The following is a 17,271-nucleotide window of genomic DNA, read 5'->3' on the forward strand; positions in this document are numbered from 1 at the left end:
CTTCAGAGGGAATGAACAGAACAGGGTAATTTCAAATGAGCCATCCCCAGCTTCTGGCAGTCGAAGGTTTAGGGACACCCTGAGCATGGGATTGTGTCCTTGACAAAATTGGCTAATAGTTTACTGTGGCTAGGTCCATCAAGGTTTATCTAATTCTTTTTGAACCCAGTTATACTTTTGGCCTTCACAACACCCCGTGGCAATGAGTTTCAGAGATGGACTGCGTGTTGCGTGAAGAAGGAATTCCTTTTGATTGTTTTAAACCTGCTGCCTATTAATTTCATCACGTGACCCCCTAGTTCTTGTGTTACGTGAAGGGGTAAATAACAATTCCTTATCCACTTTCTCCACACCAGTCATGATTTTATAGGCCTCTATCACATCCTCCCGCAACAGAAGTCTTTTCTATGCTAAACAGTCCCAGTCTTTTTAATCTCTTCCTTTACAGAAGCTGTGCCAAATCCCTCACAATTTTTGTTACCCTTCTCTATACCTTTTCCAATTTTAATATATCTTTTTTTGAGATGGGGCAACCAGAACTGCACCCAGAATTCAAGGTGTGGGAGTACCATGGATTTATACAGTGGCTTGTACTGGATCTCGTTGTTTCCTTAAAAATCTAGACTCCAGCTGTCTGGCTTCCAATAGGCCTCCAGAGCGCCAAATAAAGAATTTCAGATTTGCAATATACTGAAACCAGCCAGGTCCATCCATAAGGAAACCCCTTTCTTCCCAGCCATGCACAGGTGAGGCTCCTTTAGTGGGCATGCACAGTATATTAACTGCCAATCATTCCGGCTCCACAATCTTTCACCCAAACAGAAAGGATGACCTTGAGGTTAAGACACTGGATTAGGATTGGGTTCTATTCCTACCTCTGCAGCAGACTCTGACTTTCGGGCAAGCCAGTTAGACCCAGATCCTCAGAAGGTATTTATGCTCTTAACTTCCACTGAGATCAGATCGATGGATTTGATTTAACACACACACACAATGGAAGTTAACAGTCTAAATACCTTGGAGGATCTTGTAAGCCTTAATCCATCACTGCCCCACCTGTAAAATGGAGATGAAAATCCATAACGCTTCCTTTTGTTTGTCTTGTCTATTTAGATTGTGAACTCTTTGGAGCAATGATAGATTATTTGTGTGCAATGTGTGTAACCCAATGGGGCTATGATCTCAGTTGAGGCCGCCAGGTGCAATACAAATAACACATTCACATGTTCAATGGAACACAGGTGCCTAACACTTAAGGTGACCAGACAGGAAATGTGAAAATTCAGGACAGGGGGTGGGGGTAATAGGTGCCTATATAAGACACAGCCTCAAATATCAGGACTGTCCCTATAAAATTGGGACATCTGGTCAGCCTACTAACATTCCACATGGCATTCAATTTCCATAAAGAGACATTCAAAATTAGAAACAGATCAATATCCACAATCTTTCCATGACAGCTGAGCAAATAATCTGTCATGATTCATTTCTTTGACAAATTTCACTGTTTCTGTTGGCAAGTTGTGTATTAACAGATAGAGATTCGAACGGAATTGTTTTTCCAACACTTTTTGCCAAGGGATTCTGAAAATAACTCTCAGGCCCATTCCTGAAGACAGCCTCCTGCAACAGCACCCATCTACCTATCTGGAGCTCATAACAGGATCAGAATCTTTATCTGTTGATGGTTCATGACCAACTCATTGTGATTATTCAATATGCAAAACATGAGCTGTTTTTATTGGACACGTGATATAGTTCTGTTCTCTGATTGGATTAACTCTTAGAATCAGGTTTCCAGTGTGAACACCCATAATTCTACAGTCATAATTCACTTTGGGTGGATATTCTACAGTATTTGCTCTTCCAATTAATATTCCTGCCCGGGAACTCAGTAGAACGTACGCAGAAAATTAGCAAATGGGACAAAGTGAATTTGTTTCAAAATTCACATAAATTTTAAGGAAACCTTCTTGCAGCACTTGCCCATCTCTATGCCAACCCACCCCATTCCTCAGGCAAAGCTTGGAGAATAGCTAGGTCATGTGTTATATAACATAAGTGAAAATATTCACTTGTTGAAATTCACATAAGTCGTCTTTTGTAACATGATTGCCATAAAGTCTATTTTCATCTGGAAGGATGTTACTATGCCAGAGATAGAAAACACAGAGAGATAAATCATTTCACCCGTCACTGAAATATGGGGTGGCAACCAGCTAGCAACATGACACAGACTCAAAGAGCTGAAGTGGGAATACAGATGCCATATGAAATTGCAGGAAGAATTTAAGCAAGCAAAAATCCAAACTCAAATACTGCCAGGACACAGCTCCTCTTGCAGAAAGAGCCTTAGGATTTTCAATGACCATAAACGGGGAGGGACTTTGGCTTTAAGCAGGTTCCACTTACTGTGAGGGCCAAATCCTCACAGATGTAAATCACTTAAGTCAGTGGAGCTGTATTTATTTACACCAGCTGATGATCTGGCCTGAAACAGGTTGGCAGGAGATGGGGGGATAAGGCAGTGGGGGGCATGATCTATTCAAAAGGGTCCTGTGCTGGGACTTCGGAATGGACTTAAGGGTTTTGCTAAGCATATTGACTTCAGACAGAGTTGGAATGTCTGGCCACATCTGGTGGGCAAATACTGGCTCATTTTCTGAGATGAAACTCATCTGGCTGCATCATCCACAAAGAATGACCCTGGTTGAGATCATGGTGGCCCAATTCCATTCACTGAACTGTAGCCCGTGGAGCAGGCCTGGCCTACAGCTCCCTCTATATTTTCTGCCAGTGCTGTTCTTTTGAAAGCCCCACAAAGGAAGCACAATGGAGAGAGGGTAAGATACGCACACTAAGGGGACAAGACATCCTGGTGGTGGCAGAGATGGCCTGCAATGGAAAGTTTCCATAGAAAGCCTGTGGGATAGTCCAAAGAGGAAGTAGTCTTCTCACTCCAGTAAGCACACTTGCATGCTTACAGAGAAATCCCACTTAGGTGTGTATGCCAGGGACTTGCTGGCCCAGAAGAAATTTTCTGAAGGTAACTAGGGTGATAAGATGTCCCACTTTTATAGGGTCAGTCACAATTTTTGGGTCTTTTTCTTATATAGGCTCCTATTACCCCCCCATTCCCATCCTGATTTTTCACACTTGCTGTCTGGTCACCCTAGAGGTGACTGACTCAGTGAACTCATGGATCTCCTACCACAGGCAAGTCAATGGCTCATCCAGGAGTTTGAACCAGAAGACAAAAGGAGCCTAACGTGTTACCTAGCCTGCTTGGTTTTACATTTCACCTCCCTAGATCATATTCAGCTTCCACAGCACGTGCTTTTAATATTAAAAGGTCTCTCCCACTGCTGTTGTTGACACTCCCTGAATCGACCCATTTGTCTTTGTTCCACAGACATCCATAGCCACTGCGAGCCCTAGCAAACACTGACAAAGATTACAGGTTTCCACTGCAGTTAAAGGTTTCCATTAAGTCTACTTTTTTCAGTTTCAGGAAGCTTTCTGGCCTAAGAAATAAGTCAGACTGAACCTGTGTAAACACATGTGAGCATGCCTGGGGCTGGTCAGTCCAAGGCATGTGTCATGTGTGTGGCTACACAGGGCCTGGACCTTTTGAGGAGCCCATTTTAATAGCACCTCCTCCCACATGAGCCCTGAATATACCCAACACTTTGCGTCAAACCATGGACTGATGCAACCTTGAAAGATGATCTGTGAGAGAGCAGACCCCTCCCACTTGACCCTACTGCCAGCTGGTAACACTTACGCCAGCTATGCCTTGCCACCACTTAGTAAAATCCCCCTCCGTCCCCTTATCAACAAGTATCCTTGAAACACTGTTCCTAAGCCCTCCCAACCTCCAGATGTGCTGCAAGGGTTACTGAAGTCTACCTGAGGCTCAGCATGCCTCACTGCTTACCTGGCTCCCAGCTCCTAGGGCCAGCCTTGTGCTTGTATGTTTATTTCACGGAGATGCAGGAGAATTCCAGCTCCGCTTCAGCGGAGGTGAGATCAGCTTGGCTCTGTAAGGGAAAGTTGGATTGATAATTAAATCCACTATTGAGATATTCACATGCTGCTCCCCTGCCATTTAAGCATACATAAAACATTTTATTATTCTGCTGATGTAGGAACCTGATTTAAATTTTAGAGTATTAAAGTGATACTTAATTAGTTGTTTGAATGTTCTGCCTTTTATCAGTGTTGACAGATCTTAATTATAGCAGGGCCTGTGAAAGCTGATAGAACAGCTGATGGCAGCAGTACCACCAGGAATACTAAAGTGTCTCAGAATTACTTGTCTATTTTCCCTCATCTCTCTCTTGCTCCAGTCTTCAGGCATGTTCTGGAGTCCTTGTGATGACTTGGCAAGTGGTGACATTGTCTCAGCCAAGTCTGAACACTCTCAAGGACATTAGGAACTGGGAGCCTTGAAAGGGTGGAATCCATAATAATCCACAGGCCCAGATTTTAATATAGAGGCTGAGCTAATGACAGAGAGGATTTCCCCTTAATTATTTTCCCATCTGGTTAATAAATTAGACAGACAGACGGGACAGCATTTTCAGAAGTCTCTTAAGTCACTTAGGTACTTTTAAGTCCCATTACACTGCTCTACAGCCAAAATGCTTCTGAAATAAATGTAGTCCAACTTTACTAATTCTGGGTCACTGAAAATGAAAATGATGCTTAAAATTGTTGATTGGCTCTAGTTTTCAAGATATGCTATTGGGTCAGTATATACGACCCTTGACTTGGGAATGGAGGAGGATAAGTGAGTTATAAAGGGAAGGGATCTCAATTTAAACCAGAAATGACTAAAATACATCTTTGACTGGATTTATGAATAAATCTATGACTGGGTTTGGACAGTACTTGCTTTTTAGGCAAAACAATGAATGATGCAATCTGAAGCTGGTATTGCATCATACATGATATGAATTGCATCGTGTTATTCCTAGAAGTCATGGATGATGCAATCATAACGAAGCTTACATCACTCTGCTGAACAAATTGCCCTATATCAGCTCTAGAAATCATACAGTGTCGTGCTCTCTTCTTTGTCAGTATTTGATTTTGTAAAGGGACACATTCTGGTTTAGCCAAAGTGAGCAGAGATGCCTCGTACTTGTGTGAACAGTGCAGATAACTTCTGCTGTGTTTGTGGTGAAGTGACTTTTGCATCACAAAGCGCAATATAACCACTATGGTTAAGAAAGCCTATCACCTTTCTTTTGGCTGCAAAATTGGAGATCAGGACAAGAGTTGGGCCCCACACATATGCTGCAAGACTTGTGCAACAAATCTTTGCCAGTGGTTGAACAGGAAAAGGAAATCTATGCCTTTTGCAGTGCCAATGATTTGGAGAGAGCCAACAGATCCTACCAGCAAATGTTGCTTCTGCATGGTGCCTCCAGTTGGGAAAGGTGTGTCAAAGAAGAAAAAGTGGACTGTGCATTATCCAAACATTCCATCAGCTATACGCCCAGTACCCCACAGAGAAGGACTGCCGGTTCCTGATGCACCAGAATCATTCTCACTTTAGTCAGACGAGGAAGAGGAAGAGGATGAAACTTCTGGTCCTGAACCATCAGTGTCACAGGACTCACATTTTCTCTCATCCTCCTCCTCTGACCCACACCTCATAACACAAGGTGAACTGAATGACCTTGTCAGGGATTTGGAACTACCCAAGAGTAAGGCAGAGCTGTTGGGCTCCAGACTACAGCAGTGGAATCTCCTGGCAGGCTAGCAGGGCAAATGGAGCCCATCACTGCTTGCAGACTATTGCTGGACAGTGACAAGAGATGCTCCATTTAATGAATACAAGAGACAAGCCAAGAAGCGCCGAGTAGACACTGAATAGGACTAAACTATGTACATAATAGCTTTTTGCCTTTGGTTTCATAATACATTTTATTTATATAACCCTTTTGCTGATTTTTAAAGTGTTCCATAAACAGGACAGGTGAAATATTATCATGTAAAGCAACCATAAACACATGAAAAGACCTAGGTTTACAATTTATGATTAAAACTCTACTATCTACACAATACACATAGACATAAAATGTAAAAACGTAAATATCTTAGAAACAGTAGCCAATCAGTTGTTTTAATTGTCATATTTGAATTCAGCACATCAAAATACATAATAAATATCACATTTTATCTCTGAAGCAGACAACTTCTCAAAAATTGTAGACCAGTGTTATCAAAAGTGACTTAGGCTCAATGCGTCTTAAGCTCCTAAGTGACTAGGTTTTTTTTGAAAATGCACTTTTGAAATGTTTACCCAAGGAGTGGCTCTATGTATTTTGCCACCCCAAGCACAGCAGTCAGGCAGCTTTCAGCGGCACGCCTGCGGGAGGTCTGCCGGTCACGCAGACTCGGCGGCACACCTGCGGGAGGTCCGCTGGTCATGCGGATTCGGCAGCATGCCTGCGGGAGGTCCGCCGGTCACGTGGACTCAGCGGCATGCCTGCGGGAGGTCTGCCAGTCCCGCACCTTTGGCATACCCACCACCGATTTGCTGTCGAAGCCATGGGACCGGCGGACCTCCCGCAAGCAAGTCGCCTAAGGCAGCCTGACTGCCACCCTCATGGCAACCGGCAGGCCACCCCCAGCGGCTTGCCCCCCCAGGTTGTGCTTGGAGCACTGGTGCCTGGAGCCACCCCTGAGTCGAGCTACAGCTACTAACTTGCTGTATGGAGGGAATACTATCTCTTGCAACAGACCTACAGGGATGTGAGAGGAACAATGTACCTTAATCTCCCACTTATGCTAGGCCACAATCCAGTCCTTAATAGGTAGGACATATTGGCTTAGGTTAACAAATTTGTACATGTTACATGGAGTTTGCATATGAAATTTTTATTTTTTTTAAATGGAGAGTATACAAGATGGAAGCAAAATGCTTTAGCCATGACTTAAAGGAAAAATTGCCTAAAGTTATGCTCCCAAATCCATATTTAGGCACTGAAAAAATGTGGCCTTATTCTCAGAAGTGCTGAGCACCCAGTTGTTCCCTGCGACATAAAATATAGACTTAGACTAACTTTAGAAAGCCAATTTTGAAAATCTTCTGTTAGTTAAAGGTTAAATTGTCCATATTGAATTTTATTATATGAAAAAATGTTTAAAAAATAAAATCAGTAATATTCAGCTGTGTCTGTATGCTGCCTTCAACTCCTTCCTTTTAGGGGGTTTTTCCCTCTCACTCACACACAGTTTTAAATCCCTGTGGTGTATCATTAATGCTTTTTCGGTTTTTCCGACGTGAATGAGATCAGTCTCAGGAATGATGTGTGCAAGTCCTTACCAAACAGGAGAAGACAGGCATGGAAGAAGAAACACTTTGTTGTCATGGCTTGAACATGTTATGGGTTGAGACACTTTTTCTTCTGAGCACCATCCATAGCTAGCAGATGTTCAGCAAAGAGATGCTCTAGTTCCTTGCCAAAGACGTACTTGATTCCCACTGCCAATCACTGTTGGAAACATACCCTCTTTCTTTGTATTACTGAATGAGGTAAGGCATCATTTCACTGTCAACGTGCACTGGACCTGTTGGACAGGCAGAGGTTTTCCATACTTGCCAGAGGTCCTATTGTCCCCCATTTAGTCACAATGAGGAGTCCTGCAACTGACCCCACGCAGGGCATCACTCTGAGGGTTGTGGATCTGTCCCTGCTAGATGGCTGGTAACTTGTTGTGTGTTGCACAGACTCGAAGGCAAAGGCTTTAGATGCTCCAGGCTCTCTGGGCTCTAGCGCTCAGGGAGTCCCCGTAAATGCTGCATATTACAAACCGGATTATTTTACTTGGCCTGGCAAAAATAAAAAAGGTGCAACTAGGCTAGGTACAATTGCTATTCGCTGTTCCAGCTACCCAACCTGCAAAGCAGATCACATCCAGGCGAGCAGCAACTGACTGGGAAATTATGCAACAAAAATGGAAAGAAATCTTTGGCATCCCCCAAAAAAATGTTTTCCCATTTTCCGACCAGCTCTAATAGGAACCTCAGGTTCTTCCTGTAATTAGATGCTACAGACCCACAATCCCTGCAACAAATGCTAAGACTTTAATGAGGGTTTTTTTAAAGTCTGCCCAACTGGGCTGTCACTTTTGCAAGACTAGATTTTTCTCACACAGGATTTCTTGAGGCTCTCTGCTTTTGGTCGTGCTGGAAACAGCCTTTTCCTTGTGATATTTTCAACATTTCTGCTTCTGGCTGGAACCCAGACAGGCAGCAAAATAATTGGCGAGTGTGGGAGGGAGAAGTTAACCAAACTTTTTCTTGTACTTCCCAAGGGTTCAAAGAGCAAGTTTGATTCAAAGCCAAGGCATTGATCCAGCCTGGTTTGGCCCATCTCCGTGGAGCAGGCGTAGCCAACAGTTGAATGTTTTCCATCCTGCACCCATTACTAATTCTAACCTAGGAGGAGATGGAATCAGATGCACACAGAATAGTAAGAGGCCATGTGGAATGATTAGTGGGCATGTGTTTTTTGCATTCAGAGTACAAAAAAAAAAAATCTCATTTGGCTCCTTTGGAAAATAGAGTGGGAGGAGGAAGGAAAAAGGTTTTGTTTTGCTGAGGTTTTTCTTTTCTTCAGCCATTGTCACATCTAATCATTCTGGCCTTTGTGTGGGATGAAGGGACATTGAAACTGAAACAAGTTCATAAACTTCTTTAAGCAGGTGCTGGCTCCCTTTAGAGTTTTTCCACCCAGCTGAACTTCGCTGGGAGTCTATTGTGAGGCAGGCAGCGTTACCGCTAGGCGCATTGTTAGTGTCAGCAATAGCAGATGTCAGCAGCGGCGGGATAGCAGCTTGCAGACTGAACGCTGTGCCTGTTTGCAGCTTCATGGAGCCCTTGTCCCATGGAATGCAGGAACGCTTATCATCTTTCATTGCCGCCATGGGCCACTGCTGGCAGCCCACAGAAGGAACTCTGAGCTGCAGCCTGTGTTAGTCATCCCAGTCTCACACTGTGTTAAATAGGCATTTAAGAGCTTGTGCAACTTCAGAGCCTCCAGCACGTTATGGGACAGAGGAAAGAGAGCCCAGGAAGCCACCTGAAGCCATTTGGAGATGGAACCTCCTGGGGATAAATCCAAGAGAGTGTTCTCTAGCTGTGGGACCCCTTCCCTTCTTCTCCCCTACCATCACATGCCAAGCTATTGGATCAACAAGACCCTCCACATGAGGTGGACGTCTATCAGCTCTGTGCATGAGATCTGCAGTTTGTTAAGAGCACAACAGCAGAAAAAGCCCCACTCCTCCCTTCAATCCCTGCCCCAGCAGCAGAGCACAGCTACTCAGCTTCCAGTGCTGGACAGTGCAGTGTTCAGGGGCAAGGACATTACGGGGCAAAAGGGAGTCTCCTGGAGAGCTGGAAAGACTGGATCCCATCCCCATTTCTGTTGTCTTGCCACCCCCTCGAAGTCCCGTGCTCTTGGATTAGCATGAAACTGCGTTTGGCAGAGCTCTAGCCAATCCTTGGACCTACCTGGGGCAGGTTTTTCATTTTAGCAGTTCATCTAGTTGGGAGTTGAATTGTGGCTGCCACCTCCCGTTGCCCATGGACCAGCTTTAACCGTGGGATAGAGAAGATCATTAGGGCCTTTCTGGCTTGGACTCTTGCTTAATGATCATCAATGCGGTCTTGGCGGCCTCGCTGATCTGCACTAATGGCCATGTGCGAGGAGGGCATCCTGCTAGCTCACAAGCCAGCCAACTCAGTTAGACAGGGCAGATATTTTGAGGGGCAGCAGCCAGCATAACACTGCTGAGTGCCAGCTCTTCTGCGGGCAGCCCCCTTCCAACAGCGCTGCCTGACATGGGTGCCACATGCTTCTTGACTGAAAGAACCTGCTGATGCTTATGTGCCCAAAGGAACTCGATGCAGGAGGGAGGAAAACAAAGACAAGGAGGTCTGCGAGTGATTCACAAAACCCCGTTCTGCAGCAGTGATTAGGAATCCCATCCAGGGCTGTAGTAATGTTTGTGACACAAGCACACTGCCAGGAGGCTGCAGCCAGGGTGTAAAATGACACGAGGAGACAAGCTCCACCACAAAATGAGTCAAACGGCAGCAGCAGAAGATCTAAATTGTACATTTGGCAGGAGAACTGGGAAACAGACTCTCGTGTACTATGGTGAAAAGGGACATAGAAGGAGATCGATGAGGCAAAAGGCCATAACTCTGACTGGTCAAATCTCAGGGTGGGTCATATTGCTTTGTTTAAGCACTATTCAACTCTTAAGTGCTTGGTGAGAAGGGGTCTGTGAGCCAGACTGCCATGCTATACCGTGTAGGTGGCCCATCGGAAACAGAAGGCTGGTCCTGTGGGTGGGGTGCTACCTTTAGACTTTGGAGATCCAGGTTCAAGTCCTTGCTCTGCTCCAGGATTCCTGTGTAAGCTTGGGCAAGGCACTTAACCTTTCTGTGCCTGGGTTCCTCAACTGGAGGACAAGGATACTAGCACTGCACAAGCTCACAGGGGTGTCGGAGGATCAATACCTTGAACGCTGCAAGATGCTCCCATGATAACGGGAGCCATCTCCCTGCCGAAAGAGAGTTACAATGTACCAGTCTCTGGGGCTCCTCAATTTCTAGGCTGACAACAGAGGCTCACACTCGCACCCGATGCCACTGCCACTTCGTGACTAAAAAAATCCCTTATGGAGCTTGATTCGGAGCCCTCTGAAGTGAGTGGGAAACTTTCCATTGATCCATGGCACACAGCATCAAAGCGACAAGGAAACATGTATGGGAACTAATTCCACCTGAGGGTCTGATTCCCTGATGAGCCAATGAGGAACCACCAGGTTAAACTCCCTCACTGGTTGGGGCACCTAACCCCTTTAGGCCCTGTTAAAATCTGAGCCACACAGGAGGTAGGAGAGCCTCACCATTTCAAGGCTAACGCTGCTGAGTCTGATCTCTGGTACGTGGGTGTATTCAGCACGGTAGGTATTTCTGTCCCGAGCCAGCACTCTCACTGTAGCCTCCAGGTTTCATTTGAATGAAAACATTGTCTGGCCACCTGCACGGAGCTTCAGGGATGAGCCACTAATAGCGGCTGTTATTCAAGAACTTCCCTAGGCAATAGCAACATGGCTTTGCATGATCCAAAGAATAATGCCATTCTGATCCAGGGCAGCCCAGTACACAGGCATCCAAAACAGAGCCACGCACTTGGAAATATTCCCATGGCCAGAAAGAATTGTTTCCAAAATGGAATAATTGCCTGTCTGACAGGCAGTGTCTTGTCACTGACCTCAGAAAGCACAGACTAACTGCAGAAAAGTGTCTGTGCTGAATGAACCGCAGCTTCTTCCTACTGTATATTGCCTCTCTTCGGCCTCTAGCCAGGGTGTGCCCCACTCACTCCCTTTCTGTCTCCAAGACGCAGTCACAAATTGAGTCACAGTAAGTAATAGACAGACCAAAGCCTTCCAGAGATCTGGCAGATACAGTAACCGAACAATAACCCTCCCCCCCACACACACACAATCAATTTAAAGTGGTGTTTTAAATGCCCACTATACCATGGGCTTCCAAACTTTGAGCACAGGTCATGTGGTTTTTATTATTAAACTTTTTACTGTGGTAAAACTGAGAGGCCCTGTACAAACCCTGCCAGGAAAGTCCCTGCCCCAAAGAGTTTACAGTCAAAACAGAGAAGACAAACAAGCCATGGTGGAAGGAGAGGATAGTGGTCAGGGAGGAACAAAACCAACTGTGTGGCACAATTCTTAGCAAATCTGGAAGCAGTGATCATGACTTGCTACCTGACTAGCCCTTATCAGTTTATTGAGGAAGAGTGAAATTCACCCCAGCACAAGGTCGACGTGACATCTAAACACCGCACACACCCTAATGCAAGATTTTAGTGGTGTACGGCTAGGTGAATTATGCCCCCAAAATGCATTGTAAAGTCTAGCCAAGCTGTATTACTTCCCTAGGTCTGAAATCTGCAGTGTTCAAGAGTGCGGAAATGTACCAACCACCAAGGCTTATTTCTACTGTATTTTGGTCTCAGGATATATGGAGAATGATCAGTTCCCAGCCTAGGGGTCTTCCTCCTCCCTCTTACTAGCTGACTATGCCACCTCTAGCACTGCACCCTTCAGCCAGAAGGGCAGAGCCCTGGTGACTTTTCCAGGACTATGAATTGGCCGGTAAGGAGTTCTCACACAGCTGCGCAGTGGTTGCTGTTTCTTACCCCCAGAGACCTAAACATCACACCCTGCTGGGAATTGCCATGTGAAACCCTCAGCTTTCCTCCTCCCACACATCATCACGGGGCAGACTCTGACTGGCCACTGTGCCATGGCTTTCTGCAGACTTCCCACACTCCAGGGAGCTCTGTTGTAGTCATGGGATGCAGTTCTATTCTGAATGGAAATCCCCAGGGAAGGAGAAAGGTGCGAATACTGCTGGTTCCAGCCGTTTTTGGTCCATTGCTTGTTGGAGTAGTATTTTTGGTTACTTTCAGTCAACAAAAACAAACAGCACCCCATTTTCTCAGCACACTCACCTGGCAGCTTATATAGTGAAAAGGACTTCTTGCCATGCTGGAGAACAACAGGCCAGCTCTTCTAAGGGGCGAGTCTCCATCAGGGGGTCTCAACCTTTTTCTTTCTGAGGTCCCCCAACATGCTATAAAACTCCATGGCCCACCTTTGCCAAAACAACTGTTTTTCTGCATATAAAAACCAGGGCCTGCATTGGGCTAGCAAGCAGGGCAACTGCACGGGACCCCATGCCACAGGGGGGCCCCGTGAAGCTAAGATGCTCAGGCTTCAGGCCCAGGTGGTGGGGCTCAGGGCAGCATGGCTTTGACTTCCTGCCCTGGGCCCCGATGATTCTAATGCCAGCCCTGTGTGGCGGATCCCCGAAACCTGCTTACGGCCTCTCAGGGGGCCTCGCACCCCTGGTACATGGCTCCTGCATGGCTGAATGCTGCCTGCAGTAGAGCTACACGGAGTTACACCAGCTGAGGATCTGGCCTATTTTCAATTGCTGTTGGCATGTCTGAGACAACTCCTAGCATTGACATTACTGCTCGGTAAAAGCACTTGGGATGCTGGCATTCTGGGAGCCCTCGCCAGAGAATGAAAATCAGATTCCCTCCTGCTGCAGCAAATGGCACAATGAATTCATAATCACAAATTAGGTATTATGTTTACATTGTACACAGAAAACCTCTCCTATGGTTGCTAAGCCAGCATGAAAGCAGGATGCAAATTGACTTTTACAGCCTCTGGGTTTGATTTTGCCTGTAGGCACAGCTCTGAGCACAGGGTGGTAAGTACTTCCTGCCCTGGGCCCCGATGATTCTAATGCCAGCCCTGTGTGGCGGACCCCCGAAACCTGCTTACGGCCTCTCAGGGGGCCTCGCACCCCTGGTACATGGCTCCTGCATGGCTGAATGCTGCCTGCAGTGGAGCTACACGGAGTTACACCAGCTGAGGATCTGGCCTATTTTCAATTGCTGTTGGCATGTCTGAGACAACTCCTAGCATTGACATTACTGCTCGGTAAAAGCACTTGGGATGCTGGCATTCTGGGAGCCCTCACCAGAGAATGAAAATCAGATTCCCTCCTGCTGCAGCAAATGGCACAATGAATTCATAATCACAAATTAGGTATTATGTTTACATTGTACACAGAAAACCTCTCCTATGGTTGCTAAGCCAGCATGAAAGCAGGATGCAAATTGACTTTTACAGCCTCTGGGTTTGATTTTGCCTGTAGGCACAGCTCTGAGCACAGGGTGGTAAGTAAGTTCCACCAGCCCAGGAGGTATTGTGCCCCAGGGACCCCCAGCAGAGGTACAATTCCCTCCCTTCTTCACCCTTGCTCTAGGGAATAGTGCCTGCTGATGTACACCAGCAGCAATGTACAAAAACCACTCCAATGTACCCATCAGTGCAAAGGTTCCACTCATTTTTCACTCTCATCTAAGGCTTCAACTGCTCCATCATGTAGTATGAAAACCAGCAGTGCCCATTTCCTCTTGGGTTCAGATAGCTTATGTAGGGGCACAAGGGCAGGGGGGTCTCACTCCCCATTCCAGGCCTGAAGACCAACACAATCCATTCCACACTAATCAGGAGAGTAATACATTTCAGCGACCAATGTCCATAAATGGACTCTTTGAGGTATCTAACAAATTAATCTGTTGCAACAAATCCATGGTGTTTTAGATCTTCACAGTCAACTCTTTGCTGGATAACATGGCCACAGAAGTAACCAAGTCTCAACAGTAGCGTCATAGGGCTTATGACACAGAGTAGAGCAGTTCTGATTCCATCCAGTAGATGGCAGTAGGGCACAGACACTAGCCAGCCCACTGAAATAACTTTAGAACTTAGATAAATATTTTTTTTCCTGAAACAAACAACTCATTTCAGAATCGTGTTTCAAGTTTCCTGGGCATCCCATAAGAAAATTGGCTTGTTTATAACTAAACTCACCAGAAAGGAATTGTTTTTGACTGATTGAATATTTTTGCTACAATCTGGCAAATAATGGGTCAGATTTCCAAAAGACATCAAGCCCAGATATTCAAGTGCTCAGCATCTCAAAACTCGGACTGGATCTTCAAACAAAAAAAGCCCAGGTGCCATTTTAGCATTTCAATAAGGTAACGCTTGAAGTATTCAGTAACTAAAAGCTCCAATTAGCTACAGAGTGGGTAATGTTTTGGAGAAGAGAGACCTCAGACAAATTGGAGATCTGGTCTGACTTTTTAGAAAACTGATTAATTCCTAATGAATGGAAATCAAGATGTTGCTTTCCTTTCCCCTCCTTCGTTCCCTTTCCAGTCCTTTACTTTTTGGTTTTTGTCTTTTTTCCCTCCCCTTGTGTTTTTGGGGGAAGGAAATGAAATCCATTTATATAAATCAGTGATTCTCAAACTTTTGCACTGGTGACCCCTTTCACATAACAAGCCTTTGAGTGCGACCCACCCTCCCTTATATATTAAAAACACCTTTTTATATATTTAACACCATTATAAATGCTGGAGGCAAAACGGAGTTTGGGGTGGAGGCTGACAGCTCATGACCCCTCACATACTAACCTCCTGACCCCCAGTTTGAGAACCCCTGATATAAATAATATAAAAGTTTCCATCATGACACTTATGGCCAGATTGTCAAATGATTATGGCATCATGTGCCTAATATGCTGAGTGCTTTTGAAAATCTAGCCCAGTGTGTCTCATTCTGCTCTCACTTACTCCACACTTACACCAATGTATCAGCATTGATTTCACTGTAGTTACTCCCAGAGGAGAAACGGGTCCAAATTCTGCATCAGTTAACGTGTGCCATCTTTTTCCATGCCCCCATCCCCAAAATCTCTCCTGCCATTTCACCCCACGATGTAATGTGTTCTCTCTCTCCACTCCTCCCCCAACCACAGGAATGGGTCAGCTCTTACCTGACACTTTTTATGATTCCCTAGTGACATATATACACCTCCCCACTGGCATTTTATTGCTGATTTGGGGCTTCAGGTGCCATAAACACCAAGAAACTGAAAGGGCCCCTCTCTCCACATAAATTGCACAGAGTAAATGTGCCAGTGATTCATTGGCACGCCCAGCACTTTCAGGGGTTCCATCCCTCCTCCGTCCTCACTTTCTTCCTGTCACTCTCTCAACCCCTAACCACTCCTGTCTCTCTTTTGTCAGGGCTTTTTGTGCCATCTGTGGCCTGCACAGACAGGGGCTGGATCACGAGCAAATGTGTCGGGAGATTTGCTGCTATTGTTCTTCCAACTGTCTGCCTTGACGCGAGCGCCTCCGCTCTAATCCCTACACCCAGTGCTTCTACGTGGAACCAGCCACAAGAGAGACAGATTTGCAAGATCTTAGACAGCTGCCCTAAAACCTGATTTGGGGCTTTTAATAGAGTAGCACCCGGAGGTCCCCCCCAATTAGGATCAGAGCCCTGTTGTGCCAAGTGCGGTATAAACAGCATCTAGAATAACAGGGCCCTGGTCCATGAGTAGAGCTCCTTGGTGTGACTGTAGTACAAATAATAAATAAGAGACTGTCAGCACCCCAAAGCTACACAGACTAAGTCGAGCAGGCAGATAGCAGATGTCGAGGCATAGCAAGGGGAGTGACTTGCACAGCAGGAAGCAGTGGGATCAGAGAGAAGGGTCAGAGCATTCATTTTATTTCATATTCTTTTTAGATCATGAACAATCCTCAACACCCAATACCGGAGTCACCAGGAGACAGAGTCTTCACCGCTCCCTGCATCCAGGGCCCCACAGCCTGTGTGAGAACCAGCAGGTGAAAACGCATCTGTGTGATGAAGGATGTACCCTATAGCCAGAACAGCTGGTTGCCTAGGGCAGCAAAATACCGACTATCCTGTGAGTGACTGCAGGGTTGTAGGAGGCAGATGTTTTCCACTTTGCCGGAGGCAATGGAGGACTGACATCACGTATGGCAGTGGAACCACACTGAGAAAGACTCAATAAAAGGAGCCAAGAGGCAGATCCTTTTGGGATCCTGGCAGGGACTAGGGTGACCAGACAGCAAGTGTGAAAAATCAGGACAGGGGGTGGGGGGTAATAGGAGCCCATATTAAAAAAAAGCCCCAAATATCAGGACTGTCCCTATAAAATCGGGACATCTGGTCACCCTAGCAGGGACGCCTTTGTGAAAGCAGTTGCCAGGCCACTGGTAACACAAAGCTCAGCAACACCCTGCTTCATGCCAGAAACAGAGGGAAATTGGAAAGGGCAGAGTGCATTTGGCAGGAGTGCAATAAAAACTGAAGCCACGTGGCCTTTCATCCCTTGATCTGGGAGTGAGGCTGGGTCACAGTAGAAGTGTTTGTTAGATAAGCTAAGGCAGGAACTATATTTTAACACATATTTCAGTTGAAACCCCTTCTCCCAGTATTAGGCTCTTATTGCAGAGGACGTGCGTGTGTGACCGTTTTGTTCTGATCCCGCGAACAGACTTCTCCATGCTTTAATGCTTATTTTGGACTGCAAAGGTTGTGTTGCTGGCTTTTGCCAACACCCATCAATCCCCTGGTAAGCCAGGTAGGAGCCTTCCTCTGGTGTCCTTCCATCGTCTGCATCTTTGGGCACCTAAATACTTTTGAAAACCTGGCCCTTAAAGCAACATGACTTAGGCTCCTAAATCCTTTGGGCACTTTTGAACATTTTACCCTAGCTCTAGTTTACCCAGAACCCCTGCCTGACAC

Source organism: Gopherus evgoodei, chromosome 13 (genome assembly GCF_007399415.2).
Source record: "Gopherus evgoodei ecotype Sinaloan lineage chromosome 13, rGopEvg1_v1.p, whole genome shotgun sequence".
Classification (NCBI taxonomy): domain Eukaryota; kingdom Metazoa; phylum Chordata; order Testudines; family Testudinidae; genus Gopherus; species Gopherus evgoodei.